The sequence below is a fragment of the Athene cunicularia genome (genome assembly GCF_003259725.1).
Source record: "Athene cunicularia isolate RWA chromosome Z unlocalized genomic scaffold, athCun1 chrZ_part1, whole genome shotgun sequence".
Taxonomy (NCBI): domain Eukaryota; kingdom Metazoa; phylum Chordata; class Aves; order Strigiformes; family Strigidae; genus Athene; species Athene cunicularia.
Genome location: NW_020799142.1, coordinates 13090635 through 13116509, shown reverse-complemented (window position 1 = coordinate 13116509; position 25875 = coordinate 13090635). Strand labels below are relative to the sequence as shown.

General features: G+C 38.6%; 1 protein-coding gene and 1 long non-coding RNA gene across 13 annotated transcripts in view; one reads left to right on the top strand and one right to left on the bottom strand.

The window, feature by feature from the left end:
- ERBIN (erbb2 interacting protein) overlaps positions 1-25875 on the top strand; it is a 127699-nt gene that overhangs the window by 34559 nt on the left and 67265 nt on the right. For all 12 annotated transcript variants that reach the window (XM_026865475.1, XM_026865469.1, XM_026865466.1 and 9 more), the window contains one exon: positions 14800-14856. The gene's annotated coding sequence lies outside the window, so the exon portion shown is untranslated. The remainder of the gene's footprint in view (positions 1-14799; positions 14857-25875) is intronic.
- On the bottom strand, positions 47-20887 carry LOC113489598. The gene is made up of 3 exons (XR_003400062.1): positions 20615-20887; positions 14013-14021; positions 47-57 (listed from the first exon to the last, which is right to left on the bottom strand). It is a non-coding gene; the product is annotated as an uncharacterized LOC113489598 (long non-coding RNA).

Genomic DNA, 25875 nt, shown 5'->3' with positions numbered 1-25875 from the left:
CTAAAGGAGCTGATGGCACGATGCTTGGTATATCAGAATCCTGCGAGGGAAAAACCCCTCCAGGGTCTTCCTGTACCAGCACTGGGGGTGTTGGAGGTGGATGAAAACGTCTCCTGCTTTTTCTCTTCAGTGGTTTTCGTCCTGCCACTACAGACAGTGTGGGATCACCATAACTGAGCCCAGGACCAGATGAACTAGAGGCAGGAGCAGATTCTTACTTTCCTTCAATGTCGTATTCCTTTTTCCACTCCTTCAGCGTCTCAGTTAGCAAGCACCATGTAGTTGCTAGCTCACATGCTTCCTTTTGTTCTTTTGAAACTTCATCCCATAGCTTTTTGCCTATTCTCTGCCACACAGTCACACTAAATGCTGTAGTTACGTTAGCTTCAAGGCCTTGCATCTTACTCCATATTAACATCTTTTTCAGGCTCTTTAGTTAGTTGCTGCCCCATATTATGTCTTAAGAAGTTTTTCCCATTGGCTCACATTGCATCCAGGTGTCAAAATGTCAGGTCCGGACCAGGCAGAATCCCCTCTGCTCTCAGCTTCACCAGTCTCCGTCTCCGCTGCACTTTGCCCTGCAGCTCACATAAAATCCCCTATGTTCTACTTGTGTCACGTTGGGGTCACCAATTGTCATGGTAGAGATGGTCAAGCGACAATCAATCAAGTCAGAGGCAAAAGAAGCACTTTATTGTTCTCTACTTACTTTATATATCTTTTACAGCTACTGCAAACTCTAACACAATTGCTTAAACCCATAGCAACGGTATAGGATTGGATATTACTTCTGAACATAATTCACATAGTTTCTTGTCTGTGGTCAGCAGTTTCATATCTCTTGCAGCAAATGTTCCCTGTCCTAGCTTACTCTGTTCTTGTGTGGTATGTCTTCCTGCTGCCCATAGGCGCCTCAAGAGTACGGGGCCATCTGGCCAAGGTCGAACTCCATTGGTTCTGTCAGGCGTTCAGCAGACCCGCTGCCTACCCTGACAAAGTAGGGGTGCTTAAACCAGCAACACAGTCAGTGTCCTAGAAGTTATTTTTATGGTTAAGTGATGCGAGTTTGGTTAAGGTTTTGGTTTGGATGTTTGGGGCAGAGAGGGAGTGCGACTACTGGAACTCCAGGGAGAAACAACTGAGGAGACTTGTAGGTCAGAGTAATTGACAGGATATTGCTGATTTCCACAGAAGTAATGAAAGCACCTGATAAGAACTGATGATGGTTGACAGTAAGTTCTGGTTTTATATGCACTGAATTTAAGTAGGCAATCCCCAGAGGTGCTCATCACCTGGAGCTTTCCTGTGAGATGGAAGAGTGTTAGGGATAATGTATTGTTAGAAGGGTGGGGGAAGCAGCTTGGGATGGGAAAGAGCATACTGAAAAAGAGGAAAGAAGCAGAAGAATGGAGAGGAATGATCTAACCAACAGCACAAGAAATCACAATGGAAGGGATTAGAAAGCAAGAGAGATGGCTATTTAGGGGCTCTCACCTTCACTGAGGACTTCTTCATTGGAAGGATCACGTGTAGAGCAGACTAGGTGTCTGAGAAACCTTGGACGGAGAGGAGATGTTAGCAATCCAAGTTTTTCTTTTCCATTTTTTAGATTACTTTCCTTACTCTACTTTTTATTCCCATACCTCTTTAAGTGAGAAAATTTTGACTGAGAGTAAAGGCTTCTCTTTTAAATCTCCCTCATTTTGAAGATTTTGAAGATGTCAGCTGTAGTTTTCTTTACATGTGCATTCAAAGCAAAGAATAACAGATTGAACATAGAGATATGGTTTCTGTAGGGAGTGATTACCCATGCATTTTTATATCTAGCAGGATTTAAGTTTAAGATTTATTAGTCTTAACTAATGGGTGTTAGATAAATTGATTAAGCTCTGTCTCAGTGTTTTCTGTTTTGGGTTTAAATACTGCTCTGCCAGGTCTAATTGAAGCTGTTGAGAATGTTCTTTCAACTGGAGTTCTAATAGCACTACAGCTGTCTAACTGCTAGTGCTTATTCTGGTCTCAAATTTTATAGATCATACTCTTAGAATTTACTCTCAGTCCAGTCTCTTATTGGTGTGAACATGAGATAACTGTTAAAATGCGTATTTTTTTCTAGATTTGTGTAGTTCTATGGGAAAACTGGACTCTGCATTTTGTCATAAAGCGCATGCATTAAAACTGTGTTGGATGATTTTGTCCATGACATGATCAGTCTGTCTCAGCTCTGATCCCATAATGGTATTAAAATGAAAGCTAGTATGGAAAATGGAATTATTTCATTAACCTCATTCCTTATCTTTACTACTGAGATTTTTCAGTACTACAAAAAATTTATAGTGTTTTTTCACCTGTTAAAGATGACTGAAATGTTAAAAATGAACCTGTTGGAAAAGGTTGATTTTTGTTGTTGTTGTTGTTGCAGTGTCTTACTGCTAGATAGAATATTGCAAAGGGATATCATCTAATGTGGTTTAATAAATGTCAGTTTCTCTTAAGAATTTAGAATAAAGTAATCTGCAAGTAAGCAGGTGATTTGTTTTATTGCTATGAAAGCTTTAAATACAGACTTAATTGTTTTGTCCAGATCTTATTTTGGCTTGTTGGAGAACATCTGGAAGATTCAAAAGAGCTGATTTTAGTTTAGATTAAACTGATGTCAGGTTGGTTTTAAAGCTCACGTCCAATTGTTTCTTCTTCACTTAGAAGTGAGAATGGAGCTGTATCTAAACCCAAAAAAACCTCCATTGTTTGGCTGTCAGATCTAATAATCATTTCACATATTATTGGAAGATACTGTGAACTGAAATGGGCAACTGTGGTAAGAAAGATTTTTTTAAGATATGTGAATATAATCTACAAAATGCATTTTAGGGCACGCAGTTTAGTAGCACTTCTACCGATATGTGAATGGCACATTCCTCCAGGCAGTGTATTTCTTCAAGATGACCCTTCAAAGAATGAGAAATTGGGAACCAGGAGAAACCTACTGGTGATTTGCAGACTACATATAAACAGTGGTTTCTGCATGTTACACTTACACTGTGTTAGTTTCAATTAAGTTTAATAAAAAGCCATGAAGAATTGAGACAAAACACATCCCTCATATAGCCTCATAGCAAACTCACATCCTGTTCTTTTCCAGTCACTGTCATCTTCTACCCAGGGTTTGAAATAACAATTATGTGTCTGTTTTTTAGATTCAGAAGCTATCTGTGCATTGGTTACTTCAAGTTCAATCTGCAGAGGGGTTTTTTTAGACAGAAGAAACTAACTATTTCCAATCACTTGAATCCAGCATATTAATTTCCTTAATTTTCTTGTGAACTGCGGATTAATTATCTTGGAGCACTGTGATTTCAAATTACAAAAATCTTTATTGTCTGAACTGTTTGCCTTTTAGTTTTTTGCCTTTTAGTTTGCCTTTTAGTGGCTTGTGGTCTAGGATTGTATGTGTGTTAGAAGAGAATTGTTATCTTGTTACGTAGTAAAAATCCAGAGGGATTTTATAGCTGCGTTCCATCCATGAAATAAATCACTTATTCTAGAATAGTATTTGCAGCGTGTAAATTAGTTTACATTAGAGATTTTGGTAGCTTTAAATTATACGGTAAAAAGTGACAATCTTCTCCTTCCTCGTTGATTCTCAGGCAGGTTAGTGAGGAGATCTGATAGCAAGCCAAGGTTTAGTATTTAGAAATTGGCTCGAACCATGAGATTAAGAAGCAGCATTAGTCTTTTCCAGAGTAATGTGATAATGTCACGGAGAAATGGATCATAACTCAGTGGCAGATGGCGCGTGCCTGTGTGAAGTATAATGGAGTAAAAATACATTTTGGTTTGTTGTACATGTTTAGTCACAATCAGTAGCTGTTGTGGTTAGTTAATGAATTTAGTATCTATTCAGACAGAAAACTTCAACTTCCAGTAAGATACTTATTCATTTACTCACAGTTTACTAAAAAGTTTCAGTACTGGTCTTGAGAGTATATCCCTACTAATCAGTGCTTTTTAAAAAATGTGTGTTTGTTCCTGCTCCACTATCTAATTTCTGCTTTGAATATAGAAGTATATTATTCCTCCTGGTGTCTTCCTTTGTTAGTGTTTATAGAGAACACTGACATTTAAGAATTCATCATCATAATGTGTGTATGAAGTGAGTTAATGATACACTGTTATGACAGTGAATTGGTGTGCACAATAATTGGTGGTTGAAGCTGTAAAAAGTCTCTGACAAACCTTTTTTTCTTTAAACCCATCCAAACAAGCAATAACTGTAATATTTTTTGTATCACTCTGTTAAGAGCACAGCTGAGGTTAAATTTATTTGAAGCTTTGAACGTTTAGCAGTTTCACAAGCAAGTTCTTCGATATCTAATTGTATCTGTAATCAGACTGGTCAGTGACATCTACTAATTCCACTTGGTAAAGCAGTGAGGAACAAAATAAATGCAGAAGGAAGTAAAAGGTTTATAATAGCAATTGGTAATTGGAAAGTTATGCCTGTGCACATGTGGGGGGAAAACAGTGAGTCAAAATAGATTTAAGTGTAGCTTGACTAGCACTACTCACCTCTGCCCTGGAAGGAAGGGGAACTCAGGAATTCACATACCCTGACAAAGACTTGGCTGGTAGAGTGAGAACTATAATTACATATACAATTATAGCAACTGTTTGCTGTTGGTTTCTGCTATTTATGAAACAATTTTAATTTGAAATCTCCATTAAGCTATTAAATTGTGTTTCTGAAATATGGGAAATGTAAAAGATTAATTGAGTTCCTAATACTTATTTTCTAACCTATCTTCCAACCACAAGGTGGCTATTAGTCTAACAATTTTGTATTTTATGCATAATTTGATAAATTTAAAATATAAAGCTTCAGCTGATTAGCAGCTCAGACTGTTGCAAAATCTCTTGAAGTAGCCAGTAGCAATAAAAGACCACAGGCACAAGACAAATTCATGCATTTAGAGTGCCACATTCACAGAATCTGTAAAATTTGCAGTCTGAATTCTGTCTATACCTGGATTTCTGCTGCAGTGTGTATCCACAGCCTTCTACATTTTAATAATCTGAAACAGGTCTAGGATCCAATTTTGTACATAGACTGTGGTATAACTGACAAAGTGTCTGCCTGATACAGGAGGCATATTGAGAGTATATCTGTTTGCCTAGGTTTTAAATGGAGAGAAACATACCACCTTTATTGTTCTTATTAATGGGATATAAGCAATAGGTGGTTTATCTGGGGTGTTGGAAACCTATACTTAAATGTCATCCAAGAGGACTTGGATCTCAGGTCATTCAGACAGCAGTGCACATTCTGTGACAATCTTGGGGTCATTCAGATGTATGACTCATCCTGGGACTTCTTTAAATTTCACAAGTTGCATTGGAAAATTCATTATTCAGTTAAATATTGTGCTCAAAATCTTTGCCAACAGTTCTTATTCCCTGGCTTTCTGTCATACTCGGTAGTCATACTCAGTTTAGTGTCTAGATCACTTCTATCTTCCTCATACTAAGTAGTTAACAGGTTATCTGTGTTAGTGAATCAGCAACTACTTAATACAATATTTAGCCAGTCACTCCTTGCTCACAGAAGTGTGGGTGTTGTGTGTCACTGACATTTTATACATGCCTGTGGTCCCTATAAGACATGGTGACTTATTTCTGAAGTACTGTGCAAATAAAATTAGGTATGTCCCTCCCTAAAGTTCAATATCTAATAAAAGATGTGGGTGTGATGAAGTAGAGGAGGGAAAATGGTTTATGTAATGAGTGACAGTAGGGAAAAAGAGATAAGGGTCATAATAGCATCTTATAAGTTAACCACCTATTAAATTTAGACCAAATGTGTCCTTTTGAGAAAGGGCGGTATACATTCTGTTGTAATTTAATGTGTGTATATGACTCACTTTCATGTTTTTTAATTACAAATTTTACTAACGATTAAATTGGTGTATTGTCTTCTAAATATTCTTATTGTCTGGTTTAATTTTTTTTCCCCCAAATTTCCCACATTCACTTTCCTTCCCATCATCAGTGTCTCTTGTGCTGCTGTAAAAGAAGGCTGAGATCTGACCACATTTGCTGTTGCTAACAATAATAGGCCTGAAAAAGCTCTGACCATTTGGAGCTGTCACTGTCTTAAGATCCGTGTACTGATGGGGAAACTCTGAAGAATGGAGAGGGGACAAAAAAGGGTGAAAAGGAAGTGGGTCACATAGGAGCAAATGCTGAGGTCACCAGATCTAAATAGTTTTCTCATGGATTTTCAGCCTCTCTTGTTATCAGAAGTGCTCATGTAACATTACTTGTAGTGCTAATTGGCCTCCTGATGTGACATAGGTACATCCAGTCCTCTCTAAAGTTGTCAGTTCTGTGGCAGCAGTGGAAATCTTTGAAATGCTGAAGCTTGGGTGAGAGTTGTCATAACTTACAAAGGATGGGGTTTGTTTTCTTTTACTTTTTAATTCCTAAATTGAGTCAAGTTGGTTTCTTTGTGTTACCACTAAAAATAAAGCTTCCTCAGGCTTAACTAGACCTCATTGTGTAGCTTGGCACAGCTACTCACTTCTAGTCAGTGAGTTAGCACAAATATCAGGTAGAGGAAAGTAAGTGTGACAGTGCCTGGGGTGCAGACTGTTGCTGTTCTGAGAACTGATCGTTTGGTTGTCCCTAAGTACGGTCTGTGAGGTCAAGGTAAATGATCCAGGAAGCCATGTCTCCTTGATTGAAGACCTTAGGTAGTTTTCTATTGTGCATGATTTGTTTCTTGTTTACTGCTGTATTGTGTACTTCAGAGACAAGAAACAAATTGATATGAAAATAGATCCCTAAACCTATTTATTTTGCATTAAAAGCCCCTATATTAAGTGAATAGAGTGTTTAAGGATGCCAGATATATTAATATTTCAAATACTTAGTTTTAAAGCTTCCTAAAATTCTTAATTTTTAGCATTAAGTTTCAAGTATAAAACTAGTGTCATGTCTCTATTTTCCATGTTTTCATTTCTGGATTGATCTCTGGTTATTTTAGCTGATGCAGTGGCATCACACTGACAGAGCTAGTGAACAGCCTTAAGCAAAACTATTAGCAACAGTGTATAGTAAGAAATTAATCCTCCTTACATTTATTGTTCCGCAAAGCAACCTTGTTTTACGGAAATCAATCATTTGCGAGTCTGTGAACACTGGATCGACTTTGAGTGTATTTGTTACCTCCTGTAAAGTAGAAATAATTTCCAGTTAAATAGTGATTTCTCTAATTTTGTTTCAGTCCATCAGTATAAGCCATCTTCGTTCTATAAAGGGATTTTCCTGGTGCTTTTATTTTCATGGTAGGAAAGGATACTGGAATTACTGTGAAATGAAGCATTGTATATCATGAATTCATGAGTGATTGAATGAATCAATGTGTGATTATTCAGCTGCTTAGCAAGACTTGAAAAATCTCAAATAGTAATTACATTGACTAGGTAATTTTGCTACAGTGGAGGCACAGAAGCATCTATCATGATGGTTCACAAAAAGCACTAAATCCCAACCTTCCCCCCTGGAAACATTTCCATGTAAGCGAAGAGACCTGTTTCCTTTTGTACATAGTGACATTGACCTTAACTCAAAACTAGCTTTTGACTTTGGATCTAATGTTGAAGTTGGCCCTAATGCAATAGTGTTGTTGGTGGGTAAGACCATATGACCTGGTGAGGTAGGTCCCTTCCAACCTCTGTCATTCTTCATGTCTGATTACGTGGGGCAAACAGTGGAAAACAGCACTCTATATTGCTGCTTTTAGGGGGAATACTGGGTTTAAAGGTTATTAAAAGTCACAGTATGGTTACTTATCTACAACAGCTTGGCCTTCTGATGCTGTTGTACATATAATTGTTTATGCTTAATAGCAGTGCTGTTTTTAATTCTTATTATAGAAGAGCTTTTCTGAGCATACATGCTGAGGTTTATGATTTGAGAAACAGTCATCTTGATTCATAAATGATTCCTTGCAGTTTTAAGAGTTGAGAAACTCCTCCCACCTGGTGCACATGTGTTATAGCAATTTTTCACTAGTGAGATCAAACTCAGCCATATTGGTAATCTCTGCACTAATTACACTACTATAAAGGGGGATTTTGAAGCCCAGGCAATTTTTCTAAATCTAAGTATGTTTATTTTGTTGTAAAACCACACTCAGAACACTTATACAGTAAGAGTTTTGGCAGCTATATTCACACAGGTGAGAGAAATAATTCAGAAATAATTTATTTTTAAAAATTGAGGTTAAATTTGCAATCGTCATTTATGCCTTGAAGACCTTTCTTTCACCAGCTTCCCTAAGGGAAAGCAATTAACAGTAAAATTCCAGTGATCTGATTTATCTGCACATGTGCAGGTATGAATGTGTTTACTTAACTGTCTTGTCCAAAAATGCTGTTACAGTATTTTAAATAATGAAGGTAGTTTTGTTTTGCTAGCCTTTAGGCATTCCATTCAGTTTTAAGATAATTAGAAATACCTGTAATAGAACTGTAGATATTCTGGCAAGACAATCAAACTCTTGCTATACAAATTATATTTTAATATTAAGTTAGCTAGTCAGGGACCTATAAAAGTGCCTTTTCCGTTCCATTGTTGTTGATAAGCATACTCATATCCCTTGGCGGAACACTTCCCAACTGCACATCTCTTGCAGAATACCAACAATGTTGCCAAATGAAGGTTATTTTAGAGCATGCTGGAAGCAAATGTGGATCTTTTGTGTGCTCACTGAGAACGTGCCATTGGCTGTTGTCTTCCTCTGTTGAAGGATTCTGGTTGTCAGCAGCTGTGACTTGGTACTAGAATGTAACAAGTCATTAAGTAGGCTGGTCTCGTGCTGCTTAAAATAATATATCATAATTCACATCTTACGCTAATCCACCCAAGACCAGCAGAAAGATAGTGCTGCTTTTGAACCTTGTCAGGTTTTTGTCAATGAGAATCCATGCAACAGAAATTGTTTCTTTGCTTCACTCTATAAATATCTGGCTTTGATTCAGACACACAAGAAATAATAAGACATGGTGACTGCGTCTGCTTCCAGGAAAAACAAGATGTACTCTTTCTTGAGAATGGTTTCTGAATCCTTTGGGTCTCCCTGGTCCTCCCCTCTTGCCCCAGCTTTTTCCCCAGATTAACTAAGATGTGGTCTGCAGACCTTCCTACTTTGTGTGAAATGTCTGTTTGATTTCAAAAGGATAGAGATAAATATTTTGCCAGCTGTCTTTATCTTTTCTTTCTTCAATCAAGGTCATATGTAATTCTTTTTTCAAATCTAGCTCATTGTAAGGCACACATTTCTCACTGTGTAGGAGGTTGTGATTGAGTGAAAATCTTGCCAGTAACCATGAACAGTAAAACTTTATTAATCATAGAATACTAGGTTGGAAGGGACCTCAAAGATCATCTGGTCCAACCTTTCTTGGCAAAAGCATGGTCTAGACAAGATGGCCCAGCACTCTGTCCAGCTGAATCTTAAAAATGTCATGTTGGGGAATCCACCACTTCTCCAGGGAGATTATTATAATGGCTAATTGTTTTCATTATGAAAAATTTTCTTGTCCAATAGGAATCTCCCCAGGAATAACTTCTACCCATTACTCCTTGTCTTTTCCATGTGATTCCTGTGAAAATGGAGTCTCCATGTTCTTTGTAGTCACTTGTTAAATAGTGAAACATGGTGATAATGTCTCCCCTAAGCCTCCCCTTCTCAAGGCTGAACAAACCCAATTCTCTCAGCCTTTCCACATGGCAGGCTTTGCAGTTCTTTGATCATCTTTGTGGCCCTTCTCTGGACCCTCTCCAGCCTGTCCACATCTTTTTTGTATAGCGGGGACCAGAACTGAACACAGTATTCCAGGTGTGGCCTGACAAGCACTGAATAGTGTGGGATAATGAACTCTTTATGTCTGCTGGTGATGCTTTTGTTGATGCAATCCAGCATCCTGTTGGCTTTCTTTGCCACAGCAGCACACCATTCACTCATGTTGAGCTTGTTGTCCACCAGGACCCCAGGTCCCTTTCCAGAGAGCTGCTCTCCAGCCAGGTAGATCCTAGTCTGAGCTGCACTCCTGGATTATGTTTTCCCAGGTGTGCTTGTCCTTGTTGAACTTCATAAGGTTCATAAGGTCCACTCTTCCAGCCTATCCAAGCACATCCCTTCTGAAGTGTCCACTTCCCCACTCAGTTTGGTATCATCAGCAGACTTCATCAGGGTACACTTGATCCCATCATCCAGATCACTTAGAAGATATTAAACAGCACTGGGCCCAAGATCGATCCCTGAGGTACCCCACTTGTGACAGGTTGCCAGTTTGAGAAGGAGCTGTTTCCCACCACCCTCCGGGTGCGGCCTGTCAGCCAGTTCCCCATCCACTGCACAGACCACTTGGCTAGACCATAACGCATCAGTTTCTCTAGGAGGAAGGAGGCTGTGGGGAACTGTACCAAAAGCCTTGGAGAAATCCAGGGAGACAATGCCCACAGCTCACCCCACATCAACCGAGCAGGTTAGTCAGTTGTAGAAGATGATCAGATTTGTTAAGCATGATTTGAGCATGATTGTCATGGTTTGAGCCTGGAGAGCAACTGAACATCACTCACCCTTTCTACCCCAGTGCTGTGAAGAAGAAAAATTAATCAAAAGGCTCAAGAATGAAGATAAGAACAGAGAGGAATGGCTCACCCATTATGGTCACAGGCAAAAGACAGGTTTGTTAGGGGAAGAAAAAGACATCCCTTTAATTCCAAACACTAACAACAACACCACTACTTAACAGACAGAGTAGGACCATGAGGAGTATTACTACATCTTAAAAATGCCTCCCGCCACCCTCCCTTCTTCCTGGGCTCAGTTTTTTCTCTACCTCCTTCACCAGTGGTGTGGGACAGGGCATGGGGGGTGTAGTCAGTACACCACTTTTCCTGCAAGGCAAGGGTGGCAGGGGCAGGAATCACACATGGCATCCCTCTCACAGGAGACAGTCTTCTACAAACACTCTCCACTGTGAGTCCCTCCCACGGGATGCATCTTTCCAGCGTGGTTCACTTCCACATGTTGCAGTCCTCCCAGCACAGAACTGCAACAGCAAGGGCTGCTTCTTCCCAGAGAGTCCCTGGGGTCCTCCACAGGCTACAGGCAAATCTCTGCTCCACCATGGGTCGCAGGGAGGGCTGTACCACTGCTGTCTCACCCCAGGATACAGTGTACCTCCTCCTCTTCCTCCACCTTCCTTCCACTGACCTCGGTGCTTGCATAGGGGTGTTTGCACAGGTGTCCTTCTTGTAATGCCTCCTCATAAGTCTCACAATGCCTTCACAGGTTTCCCTTCTTAAATATGTTATCACACAGATGCAGTCTTCATTGCTAATTATCTTGGCCTTGGCCATAGCCAGGTCTGACTTGGAGCCAGGGGAGCTTTTGAGAAGCTTTTCACAGGGGGCCACTGCTGTAGCCCCCTCCCCCACTACCAAAATCCCCATCACACAAACCCAGCACAACAATTTTGAATGCATTTATTGAGATCATAGCCTTTAGTTTTACTTCCTGTTAGGTATTGGTGAGATAGTAAAAAAGATCGGAAAATTATGGTGCAATAACAACAACAAATTTACGACTTGCATTTGTCGTTCAGATTACAGAATGTTACAGAAGAACATAGATGAACACACATGCTAGTTCCCCCAAGTAATCTCCCAGTACTTTAAGCTGAGTGCTAGGGCTCTTCCGCTGTGCCTTATTGGTTGTAGGAACCTGAGAAATACCAAGACTCAGTCCATTGTGGTTGATATCATGTGCTAGAGCAGGGTTAAATAAGATTTCATTAGGTATTTTTATCTTGAGGGTAGTTTACCACTAGTCATCTAAAGCACCTGTTACCATTTCTGCCAAACAGGTAGGAAAGTGGTGATCTGAGCTAGTCAGGGTCCTCATGTGTGCTTACCTTGGGCTTCTCTGAATACCCTGTTCTATTTTCTTTGAGAGTTTGCGCTTTCTTGCGAAGTGGACCTGGCGATGTGAATGTGTGGAAGCCTGGAGGGTTCCTGCTTTTGGAGACTCAACAGTACCTGTAGTTACAGCACACTCTTAGGTGTTTTCTTCTAATGCAGGCTTAAGGCTATCTGACTCAACCTGACAGTTTCAAGTGACATTAAGGTAATATCCGTTGTAGTGAGTTAATTGTTCTTGTCGGAGTCTGTAACTGCTGTCTTTTGTTCAGTGTATAGCTGCTTAATCTCCAAAGCAGAATGACTCGAAGTATCCAGGTGGTGGTTTGTATTCCTCCATGCACACACATCCCACTTGCTGTATGATTTCCTCTGGATGGTTGGTATCACATGAGTTCCTTGTGCTTGGTTTGGAAGTCTGCAAACAGTTCATGATTTGGTAATCGCTTTCTACCACTTGATTTTATTCTTCTGGGCATTTCAGCAGAGGCAGTTGAACAGGTGTCAGGAAATGGTGCAAGAGTAATCAATCCCTTTTTGTTTATTGTTTTTTGTGATGATTATGAGGCTAGCTGTTTCTTTGAGCATTTTTGTAGCCTGAACTCTTTGCCTGCGAAGTCTTGACCTTATGCCTTTTTCTTTGACGCAGTCACCTGACTGTCCCACTGTCTGATCCAGCTTTTCGCTATTGTATTCTCTTAATTATCCTGAATTATCTGCTTCTCCTAACAGAGCTATTGCAAACCTGCAATTCTGTTTGGGAGATTCTGTGTAGTGTCTCTGAATAGCTTTTGTAAAGATTAGTTTTTCAGTAGGAGCAAAGCACTACAGGAAAGGAAAGAAGCATGCAGCCATGGCAGTTTGACAGACTCTCTCCTAAGACCTCAGGTTTCAGAATCTGATTTGAGTTTTGCTATCTGTCTTCATCTTTTTGTCTTAAGTGCTGCTTTTCTATGTTTCTGAGGCTGACTAAACTGATAAGAGACTTCTTTTTTCAGCAGGAACCTTGAAAGGTGCCTTACTTTCACCTATGTTATTTTTCCCCTTGCTATTTGCATGCCCTGGTTGTCCTTCTACAGAGAATAAATGTACAGATTTCTGCAGTATAGTGCATTGGAGTCCACTTGATATGGATGCAGAAGCTGGCACCAGTGACTCCTAAGTGAGGAAAAGGACATGTAACATGTGAGAGTTGGTTATAGTGCCATCCTGCTGTGGCAGTTGTGGCTTCTGAAAGAGGTCATTGTTCTGTGATTGTATTGCTATTTGTTTCTTATCCCAAACCAGGGAACTTTCATTCCTCCTGGTGATGCAAGGCACAAGCTAAGTAGGATGAGGTAAAAGTGAGTAGTTAAAATAAGGAGTCCTTGCCTTGCAGGATGAGTGGATAATGAACAATATAATAAATCAAGAATAGTCAAGATAGGGAGTCCTTGCCTTGCAGATGGTATGTATAACGGGACGTCCTGAAATATATAGATAGCACAAAACCAGTTAGAGCTAGGTCTGCGGTTTAGATAATGGCCAACGAACAACTGAGCTTGCGCGAAACGCTGGGGTTACAATCGGACGGGAGGAAGAGGAGCGTGACTTCATCCCCAAAGACCCCCACGACCACCACCAGAAGACACTGTGCAGACTCAGCTGGGAGGAGACTATGGAAATGCTAATTTAAATACGAAGCAGGGATAGGTAATGCATATGTATAGGCGTATTGCAAAATATTATGAATATGTAATCATTTACTCTATAAAAGCAAGGTAACAATGCTATAACGGGTGCACACAATAGGAGGAGCTATCCCCTGTGTGCCCAGCGCTGAATAAACATACCTACTTTACAATCCATCAGATTGTGGAGTGTGATTCCGCACGTCACTGGAACAATTTTGATTTTAAATAGGTTTCAGGATTTTTTTGAGGACACATTTGTGATCATTTTATAATGGGTTGATTCTGTTTTTTTATTGAAAAGGAATGAAATACAGTTCCATTATAGGTAAATCCTTTGAATGAAGCTATTACCTGTGCTCCCTCCAGTTTAAGGTTTTTTTCCTAGGTACTAAAAATTTGACAGATTATACTCTGCCTGACTCAGCTTTTTAGCTTTTCTACATGACTTCATGCTCGGATGATCTGTCTGGCCATAGTGACACTTAATTCCTCTGAGGATGTGTTAAACTTCTGTGTTTGTTGGAGGCAAAATTTATTCTTTCCGCAGGTTCAGCCACTAATTTTGAACGTAGTTGTATTCAGTTGAATACCCTGATCGTTTTTGTTCATAATTGTTCTACTTCAGTGAAGATAGTGTCAGTGATCTGATATGCCTTATTGTGTTGCAACTTTCTGAAATACTCTTAAAGTTAATGATATAGAAGTGTGCTCTTTTAATGTTTTGTTAACTTCTGATGCATTAATTTCTTAACTTTCTTCAAAATTGTGTGCAAGAGATCTAATGTAACAGATTTAATAATTTAATACAGCAATTAAAAATGGAATAGAAATGAAATCAATTTGTAGACAGAATGCTCTAAAATAAAAATTAAAATAAGATATAAAGCAATATTTTGTACTATCTTATACACACAAAATAATCCCCCCCCAAATATATATGTAATTTTTACTGTCTTGGAAGTCTTTCAAGTTCCTTGAAACCTTCAAACTACTGCTCACACACATGTACAGCTTTTCTTTTTAGAAAAGAAAACCAAAACTCTGAAAGCAAAATAAATATCCAATACAATAAAATATCAGTTTGTTCTTATCTAGCAGGGATAGGGTTGACTAAAATGTTTACCTTTGTCTTGAACAGAATGTTGGCTTTGAAAGCTCAGGGAAGAAGCAGCAGGGAGAAGAAAGTAACACAGTGGTAAGTACATTATTTTTCTTTCCTCTGGATCAACTGCACAGTACATTAAACTAGAAATCCTCTCTCTATTCATAAGTTGTAATAATCACCTCCAAAGCACTTCTAATTTTATTCTGCATAATTTCTCATGTTATTCTTAAGGCTTTTTTTTTGTTATAAATATATGTTGAAGAGCCAAGTGAATGACATGAATTTACATGTAATTGTGTGCATATATAGAAAAGGGAATATATAGGAAACTTAAGTTGCAAGGAAAATAATTCTGATTGAAAGCTCAGAGTCCATTATCAAATGTTTTGACTTGTGAAGCTTTAGCATTTTACACTGCTTTTTTAAATAAATTTTTTTTAGTTCTTAAGAAAGATCATCATATTTATTAAAAACTTGGATAAAAGATGCTTAAAAAAATGCTTTGAATGCTTGTTGGTCCTCTTACTGTCCTTTCTCGTTTGCTGATCTAAAGCCTAGGCAAACAACACATCATATCATTTCTAATTTACTGGTGTATTATCATTCTTTAGCTAGAGAGCATACCTAAGAACATGAAAAGTATTAAGAAACAAAGTTCAATTTTCTGTTCAGAGCTATATGGAAAAGCAACACATGTTCAGAATAATCTTTTTTTGTTTATTAAATGATGCCAGTGCAGATGGCACTAAGTTGCTTTTGCCTCATATTGTAAGGATTTCTAGAGGGGAGTATTTCTCATGAATAAGAAGAATGCCCAATAGAACATTTTTGTCTTTAGAACATCTCTATGAATTTCTATGAAAGAGTTGTTATTGCATACCCACCCATAAAAAAAACCCCAACCCGACAACATACGACAGTAGCTTGCATCTGGTTGATTTTATTAATAGTGCTGCTCAGACTGCGGAAATGCTAGTAGATATTGACACTTCAGTGACTGTAATTTTGAGACTTACTATAAAAATATCAATTTAAAACATACAAATCTTCTGTATATTTTATGTGGCATTGCTACAAACAACATATACTTAAGAAGATAGAAGAATGTGCACATGCTCACATTTTCCAGCCTTTTGTGTAGTCTACAAGGCTGTAGGCTCTGTGTTTTGGCATTCTCTGCTAAGCTACAAAACGGTGCTGTTGCTGTACTGTTTCAGCTGTGCTTACTGCTCCGTAAGGTTTGTTTCTTCCTATGGGCAAATGACTAGGAATACCTCTTCCCTTCACTTCCCCTATGCTTCATAGGGGAATGCCTCTTCTCTTCACTTCCCCTATGCTTCACTTCCCCTATGGTTCATCTGACTATGTTGTAACTGCAGGAATTAAGACAGTATCTCTTCCCTTCTGCTTTAATAGATGTTGACAGTATGTGATACACAGCATTTACTCATACAGTAGATCCAGACATAATCCCTCAAAGGACTAAACCCGAAGCATAAGCGGTTTAATATGGTTTTATACCACTTCCAGAGGCTTACCATCTCTTAGTCTGGTTGCTCTGTGTATTTACTTTTCATTGTTTTCTTTGTATAGAAAGTCAGGAACTTGTCCTGTTTGTTTCCATGGATCTTTTTCACAGCAACAATGAAAGAAAATGGAGTTATTTAGTGTAGAAATTAGTGGATTCTGAAAGCAAAGCAGTTCTGAAGTAGCTTGGTACAACTAGCTGTACCAAATAGCTATGATGACTAGCCGTACAGTAGCTGTGATTATTTCTACTGCATGGGGGCCTTTTCTTTAAAAGGGATATGGTGGCTAGTGAGGGATGGAGTTCAGTGTTCTATTAGAAAAATATTTCATGTTCCTGGCTATGTATTAACTTAAAAGTGACAAACACAAAACCCCAAACATGTCAGTTCCATAATGTAAAGGAATTCTTTAGCCATTTGAAAACATCACTGTTAAAATAATATGTCATGGCTTTTCTAAAAGCTCAGTTTTTTGAATATTTCATGAAGGTTTGAGGGACTCTTGCAGTTTACTTCAAACTTCAGTTTGTCCTAGTAGATATTCTTGTATCTATATGGCTTTTTTTGATTTGAGGAGGAGAAATGGGTGAGACTCAAGCACTGTAGTTTTGAAAATCAATTTATTCCTCTTAATGTTTTCTTAGTGACACTACAAATATATACCCAAAGAATATGCAATCAAGTTGAACATCAGAAGTGAAGATCAGATCTAATGCTAATCTCGGCAGCATTGTTAATACTATACAATTAGACAGCATTCTTCAGATGAAGTGTTACAGTGGCACTTGCTTGGATAGATTGGATGTCCAAGTGGAAGTTAGTTTCTAGGGCTGCTTCAGAAAAAGAGCAAAAGGAAATGTGTGAGAACTAAGTTGCAGCTACCTGGGCTGCAGGTGTTTAGTGACTCTGTGTGTGTTTGTGTTACTGTGTAGTTATTACGTAGTGTTAATATGAAAAGTCAATATAAATATATAAAAAAAGGCAAATTACATCTGTTTAGGTATTTGAACGTTTTTAAATTTAATTTTACTGTAATCTATAACTAACTCTCTGTGCTCTTTTTTTTTTTTTTTTTTTTCCCAAAGATGTTTCTGTAATGAATCTTACCTTAAATGACAGATCTGTACACTGATATACCTGTGCCTTACTGATGCCTCGGTCTAGGTTTATAACAATATTGAATTTTACTGCATTTCAGTTAAAGGCTGTACTTGGAGTAATTTGTTATGTAGGTATGTGCCAAGAGGTTTTTTGCATCTTTTCTCATCTTTAAATACTTCTGTTGTTTTGTTTTCACAAAGGCAGTCTGGTTTTATCATTGTTAAGGTTTTGGCATGATAAGGCCAAGTATTGACTGCTTTGTTGTATTGCTGCTTTTTTACAGTTACAGAAATTAATAGAAATAAATATTCCAAATACTTATTTTTATATACTTAGGGTGAGTTTTACATGTCATCATAACTCTTCAGGTTTGTTTTAGCATAGGCAGTGTAGTTAAAGCTCTAAGTTGGAAAATTGCTGTTGCAACAATATTTGGTTAGATAGTCTCTAGTTTCAGTAAAGTGGGAGAATGCTGCTGTTTAACCAAGAAGATATCATTGATATCAACACCACTATAACAAACTAGAGGTTTTTGTAAAATAGTTTGATAAAAACCTCAGATCTTAGTTGCGTAAAGGATTTCTGAGTATTTTAAAGCAAAACAAAATAAATTGAAATCTAGTTAGGATTTCATAGAATACAAGAAACAGATAATTTAAGCATATGTCTCCAGAATTCACACCTGACATTGTTCTTCATGGCAGTTACATGAAGTTATCTTGCTGCCCTAGCCCTTGGAGATGGGTGGGTGGTTTTGTTTCTTTGTCTTTTCTTGGGTTTTGTTTTTTAAAATATATAGAGATATTGATAGTTTGGAAAGTAGTTAACCTGAAGAAAAGCTTTGAGTTATGTATTTCAGCAAACTAGGAGTAGAGTATCACTGGTTTTGCTTATATCCTAGCAGCTGTTGAATCAGTAAAAGCAAAACTGATTTCTGCCCTCTTTGTTCTCAAAAAATGTAGCAAGCATCCTTCATATTTTTGCATTTAACAATTGGTAGTTATTTACTGTATCCACTAATACGTTCCTCCTCCTGTTGTTACCATTCACCATTGTTGTATCATGAGTAATGCCTTTTCATTCTTTTGCTCTGAATGCTGTATGTGAGCAAGTACAGTGTGCTTTTTTGGTGTTCCCTGCCAGCATGAGGACATGCAGCCATGAATGCAGTTGAGCATTGTTTTCTTATCAGGAGTGGATAGGCTCAGACTATAGTTTCACCTTAAAATGGTGAAATGGCTCCAAAATCTCTTATTTCCTACTGCTTGTTCCCTCCTCCAGATTGCAGCACTGCAGTTCATTGGTGCTGACCTGAATGTTTGCCAGTCTCGTTCAGAGAAATGAATGACATAAACAATCCAGTTTTGAAAAAAATCTCTTTTTCTGGAAGAGACAGAAAGAAATAGCTTGTATGAGAGGGAGGAGGAAAATACCTTAATCTGGTGTTGTCACCAAGTGAGGCTTTGACACTTCAACCAGAGAATGCCATTGCCACATACAAAGAGTCAGTCTCTTCACAGTATGATTCAGTGACCATCATATTTGAACCATACTTTTCTCTCCTAAAGAGAACAAGAAGAAGGATTGCAGAGAAACAAACTTCCAAGCTAGCATTTCCAAGGTGCTGGCTGCTGTCTGTTAAATTAAGACCTTGCTATTTCCTTCCAAGAACACTGGATTGATTTTAGGGGAAGCCTGAACCAACCCTTAGTGTCCCCCTTGCTATGTGAAGAAATCAGATTTTTTACATGGTTTGCTGATGAGCAAGGGGTGTCAAGTATTTTCTGGGGTTAAAGAATGAAGGATAATTGTGGTTTTGCTTTACTGTAAGAGCACAGGATGTTTTGTGTTCCTTAATGTACTAAGATGCTTATAGTTTCCCCAAATTCATGAGGACTAGTGTTGTCACTATACAATACAGTGTCTTTCATCAGCAAGCCCAACAGCCTGTGTCTTGGTATCTTCTGTGGTGTGTGTTGCTGCGTTAGGAAGAGAAAAACCCTTAACATCTCTGAAGACAGACTACTTCGTGTTTTTATGTCCAGAATAATAAGCTTCATTTCCTACTGATTTTTTAACTTAGAGGAAGTAATCAATTCTTAGGATTTAGGCGTTTTTTAGTGTATTAAATAAGATTCTTAATAAGTAACAATTTTTTAAAAATAATTATTTATTTCAACAGGAGCGTGTTGGGCCTTCTGTCAGTTGGCCAAATAAGCCTTCTTGTATTTGTCAGGTTGTATGCTGGACTATGTGCTCCCCAACACAATCTTTCTCTTTCCTGTATTTGTACATCCTCTGGTCCATAATTCTGAACTTGTTTGTAAATAGAGGAATGGGCTAAAAAGAACCTGACCTGATATTTTTGTGTCTGGTTGTTTGTGCCTTTCTGTATAAACATCTTTTGGGTGATTTCGTTTTCCACTCTGCTGGTGATGTAACTGGTAAGGATCCTTTGAAAGTCTTAAGGGGGTAGAAAGTGCTTTCACCAGCTTAGAGTAGTCCTGCCCTGTTAGCATCAGACAAGAAATTTAAGGAGCTGATGGTACTATGGAACTGTTGCTTTTAGAGTAAATTAACAGATTAGGAACAAAATTACTGTGAACTACTTGTAACAAGCCTAAACTCAGAATTTTCAAAGATGTGATATATAGGGGGCTCTGTGTGTTGTTTTTTGTTGTGTGGGTTTTCTTTTTTTAATGCTTATGGAAAACATAGGTAGACATGATTAAACAAAAACATGCCATGGGATTCTGGCATATCTGCAGAAACTATTGGGCTGCCAAGTACTTGGATGACAGGAGTGTGCAGGAATCATCAGGGAGTTCCAGGAAAGAGTGATGTTTCAATGGACAATGCTGTGCTTCCTGGGTTAATATTTAGTATGTATCCAAGCTTGCTGTTGATCTTGCTTTCTTTCATTGGTCATGGTCTTTCAAACCAATGCCTTGCTTTTCTGCTTCCAGTGATTTTTATTCTGTTCACTAAAAATGTTTCACCATTTATAGATGGGTGTAGGTGGCAAGGTTTTGGTAGCAGTGAGGGCTACAGGTGTGGCTTCTATGACAAGATGGTAGAAGCTGCCCCCATGTCAGATGAAGCTAGTTCCAGCTGGCTCCAAGATGGACCTGCTGCTAGCCAAAGCTGAGTCAGTCAGTGATATCAGTAGCACCTCTGTGATAATATATTTAAGAAGGCGTAAAATACTGCTGCACTACAGCAGCCAGGAGAGGGGAGTCAGAATATGTGAGGAACAACTGCAGACACCAAGGTCAGTGAAGAAGGAGGGTGCGGAGTTGCTCCAGGCACCAGGGCAGATTCCCCTGCAGCCCCTGGTGCAGCCCCCGGTGAGGCAGGCTGTGACCCTGCAGCCCGTGGAGGTCCGCGGTGGAGCAGATCTCCACTTGCAGCCCCTGGAGGAGCCCACTCAGAGCAGGTGGATGCCTGAAGGAGGTTGTGACCGCACTGGAGCAGGCTCCTGGCAGGACCTGTGGCCCCATGGAGAGAGGAGCCCACACTGGAGCAGGTTTGCTGACAGGACTTGTGACCACATGGAAGGGACTCAAACTGGAGCAATGGAAGAGTGTGAGGTGGAAAGAGCGACAGAGATGTGTGATGGAGCGACCACAGCCCCCATTCCTTGTTGCCCTGCACCACTTGGGGAGGGGAGGAGATAGAGAAAATCAAGAGTGATAGAGCGGCTTGATGGACACCTGGCAGACAGTGAAGGTCAACCCACCACCTAGATACAGTCCACTGGTACTGTAGTGTAGATCTCATAGAATTGTGGTTTTTGCTTTGCCCTAGCTACTCTTTTTTTTTTTTTTTCTGAATATTGATTAATTACACAGTATTCTTTCTCCACTTGTTATAACTGGCTTTTAGCAAGTGTCAGTCACACTTGTAATACTGGAGGGCTCATAGCTATAATTAAATCAAAGTCTGGAAGTAGATGCTTTGTCTACTGTTTGATCAGTTGGGAAGGAGGAAACATGTATGTGGAAGTAGAGAACTCTCTATTTCAAAATGGAATAGCTTATTTTTGATTTTTTTTCCTAATTGGTTATTTTGGCCTTTGAACAAATGCTGTAATACCCTTTGATCAGTTTTGCCTTGCTTACCAGTCCTGAAACTTTGCTTGAAGTCATTCATTGTCTTAAATGGGGTAGACTATGTGAACTGATAGCTATCTAGTTATACAGATATAAGGCAGAAATATAAGCTGAAGTTTGACATAGGTTATATTAAATATTTTGCTGTGAAACTGTACACTATCTTTTTGTGAACTCTTATCTCTCTCTTTTTGATCATACTGGTTAAGCACTGCTGTTATACCATACTTATATGCACTACCGTACTTAATTCAGAAAATGATTTTTCTCACAGATTTGAGACTTCACAGAATAATTAGCCCTTGGCACCACTGAACCCCTAGAGGAAAACCTGTCTGTATAGTTCTTGCTACCTTAAGGATATAGGCAAGTCAACAGATAACATTTTCCTTTGTCCCATTTTGTGTAGTTATGGTGGATATTTTTTCCTATCACTGTCACAGTTAATGTATATGAATGAGTGAAGACTATACTTCACTGAAATAAACATATCTGCACTTTAAATCACCCATTTTTGAGTTTACTACCAGTTCTGCAGCATCTCCAATCCTTAGATGTGATCTTCAGATAAGCTTGGAAGAGGAGGTGTGAAATAAATGCTAAAAATGATTCATGGAGAAAAAAAAAATATGATCACAAATCTGTGTATAATTAGCAAACATAAATTTAAACACAATTTTTTTAATGCTGAATTTTTTGGGGTGGTAGATTAAGTCTTCACAAACAATACAACTCATGCCTTCCAACTTTTGAGCCTTTAATGATTACAGTGACAAACTTCTGATTATAGAGTGATGCTTTTCCCTTCCTATTCCTTCAGGAAGTAAAAATCAACCAAACAAAAGCAGTCTATGAAGATCCTACTTTTTCCTCTGTTGGCTGTGAACCCTGAACTGTGAACCAGTGTTCACCGTAAGGTAAACTTGTGTCAAGGCTTTAATGGTTTAGGGAACAAGGGCTTTTGTTTGTGAGTGGTTTTTTTTTTTTCCTCCTGCTCTGAGTTCTTCAGTAGATCTGCTTCATAAAAATTTGGAGAAGTGGTCACAGTGTTGTAGATCTGCAAGGCAATTTTACATTGTTTGTTTTGATGCCTTCAGGTGGTCTGACATTGTGATATATTATGAAATGAAGATTTTTCTGCTTGCTAGACTTCCCTGTTTTACAGGAAGGGAAACAACACTATACTTTGTGTTCCCTTCTACCTTCTGTGTATTTACCCAAACTATCCATTGAGAAGTTCTTATTTTGAGCAATATAAGACAAGCATGTTTTCTGTGCAAAACACATTTTCCTGGCTTTGATAATTATAATATAACAGTGGACTCTCTTCTGAAGTACATCCTTCCTTTCTTCCATTACAGTTTTTCTGTTTGGGCAACTATCCACAAGATAGGTGGACAGACACATGGGGAGGGGGTGAGTGGGTGTCTGCCTGTCTATATTTATAAATACATATTTAAGAAGAGTGGTGGTGTGGAATACTTGTGACTGTCCTGCCACACCCACTTCTGAGTATTGACAGCCATCTCAGTTGTAGAACACCAGTGCTAAACAATTCTTCATATATGTGTAGAAGGAAAATTTGAACAAAGATATGACAAATTTGAACTATATCACATTGTGTAGTTTCGTACATTTACTTAAATGCAGTTCTCTTGGTTCATTCTGGTTTTTGGAGCATTATAATTAAACGTATGGTCAAATCAGTGGTTTGGGGGAAGATGTTGTTTATTAAGTACTTAAATATGAGTTTCACTATTTTGGCTGGAGACATGAGCTATGAGTTTAGGTAATTTAACTGCCATGGTAACTGACTGGAGATATGACCCAACATTGGTGTTGTACAGGCATTTGTTCACTGATCTGTATTTACAGTGCTGGGAATACATGTAGTTTACTTTAAAAAACCCCTCCTTCCTCCATCTCCCCACCTGCCCCACCACACCCAAGCTCAAGAATTCTCTTACAGAATAAAGGAATGTTAGGAAAACTAGGTATGTGTGTTTTGCATTGTTAGGCCTTACGAGTTTTATTGCTTCAGACACTTTTGAGACCTGAGCAAGTAAGACTAGGTGTGAAGAGAACAGCCACTGAAAAAGAGAGGGCAAACAGTGTAACGTATGCTTTTTATGAGGGATTTGAATGAAAAAGGGTAATTTATTTAATTATTTATATGAAGCGTGTAATGAGCTTTTTCATACTCTGGAAACCAAAACATAATTCTCAGGAGTTGAAATGACTGGACAAAATGGACTTACTGATGGCTGCAGTTAGGATCATATGGCTGTGTCTTCCCTTTCCAGGCTTGTGGAAATCAGCTTATGTGTACAACCTCTGCTTTCAGTCCTTGTTTCCAAGGCATACGTTTTTCTGTTTATACTCCTGTTTGAAGAGACTGCACTGTTGGTGCTTCTTTCTGAAGTCGTGTGTTCTTCCACAGCTCTGCAGATCTCTGAAGTAGTAACAAAATGAGGTTATATTTCTTTTTATTAAAGACGTACTCATTTGTAAATGTTGGCTGTGGAATTCCTCTTGTGTCTTCACCTACAGCCTCCAAGGCTTGGAGGAATGCCTGGTTAGCTCAGACCCAGTGAGCACACCAGCTTCCATATCATCTTTGTCATCTGGCTGTGGGTGGCTGGAGGATGTCTTGCTGAAGCCTGTCCTGTGGAAGAAGCAGGGGGAGGTCATGCTGTCTTTTTTGCTGACTTTCTCATTCTGTGTAAATCCCCAGTGTGGAATTTGCAGTCTCTAGACTCTTTGCATTGCAACAGAGTTAAATATTTTTAGATCACTTGCTATTTAAATAACATGGCTGGAGTTTTACGTTAGGTAGTAAGTGTTCTGACAGTAAACATAGGAACAAAATCCTAGCAACATCGAAGTGTTGTTAAAAAAGGTAGTCTTGACATCCCACTATTCTAATGAAGAGTTTTCTTCCATCTTTTTAATGGATGAATGTAGAATCTGACTGTATCCAGCCTGAGTGATAAGCTCTACTTCTGTTTAGCGAAAACACTGAAGCACAGGAGTCCCTTTACCTGTAGTTGTATATATTAAACATACTGTGAAGTACTTGGCAAGCTTGCTGGTCATTGAGGAAGATCAAAGTGTGTGACTTCTTGTTTTAGTAAGAAGAGGGGTCTTGGAGCCTGTGACTTCATATATTGCAGTGGCCATGGAATTTTATTTTCTCTTTGTATTACTATCATGCTGTCTGAAAGTTCAAGTGCAGTCTGTATAATGTGTCTGAAAGATGTTTATGGCACTTGAAGAAAAAAGTTTCTTGTCACCGATCTAGAAGTTGAAATACAATTTCTGCAGTTTCAAAAAAATTGAGATTGAAAGCTCCAAACATTTTGATTTGTAGTGTTGACAGTTTGAGAAAATAAGTACTTAGTGCTGTTTTGAAAAGTGTGTATTTTTGGGCCAATTTCCTGAGGAAATGAAGCTCACATGATCTTGTCTGTCTGCATGTTAGTCCTTCCTGAAAAATTGTTGAGCGTGTCATCTGATTTTAGCCAAACTTGAAACTTGAGGTGACATTTTGAAGATGATCATTTCTGAGTTTTGCGAAGTGTTATTGCTAATTAGAGGAAAGACACCTAAACTTGTGCTCTTGCTGAGGAGGAAGGAGTCAAAATATGGCTGGTGTATGCTGTCAGTAATCAGCTAGTCAGTTTGTACCATCTAGGTTTGCTGTCTTCCAATGAGTACAAATACTGTAGAAGCCACAGAGATTAGAGGGGGCTGTTAGAGCAGTGACTGAATTTAAAGGAAGAAAAATACATTTCCATTGCAGGGTGAAGTTTCCTTAGTTCCAGTGTGCATGGCAAGATGTGTTCCAAGTTTTCCAAACTGAACGGAGTTGCAGAAAGAAGTCACTTCTTTATATGTGCATTTAGAAACCTTTCCTTTTAAACTGTAGATAGAACAGTTGGTAGAAACCAGGCTGGTTCTTTTTGTCGTATTCTGTCTTTAAATGAGGGATTTGAAACTAAGTTACATGTATTTAACCTTATTCATCCAAAAGCTGAATTTAGCTTTTCTATAGCTATATTTTAACGCTCTGTAGAGAGTTTAGTTTACTCTATTAAGCAAAAATATCATCCTAGCAACCTCTGTAAAGTTAGGAGTAATCTGTGTTCTAAAAACAGAATTGACATTTCAGAACTGCTTCAAAATTCTCCTATTCTTTGCAGTCTAGAGTTGTGCTAGCGTGTGAAAAGTTACAGCCTAATTTTGACTTCGTATTCTGGGGTCTGCACGTATTTCAACCCCATTTAGTGCCACTACAGATCTGTTGTGTTTAAAAGAAAATAAATACTCTCTTCTCTCTCTCATATGTGTATACACACACATATATG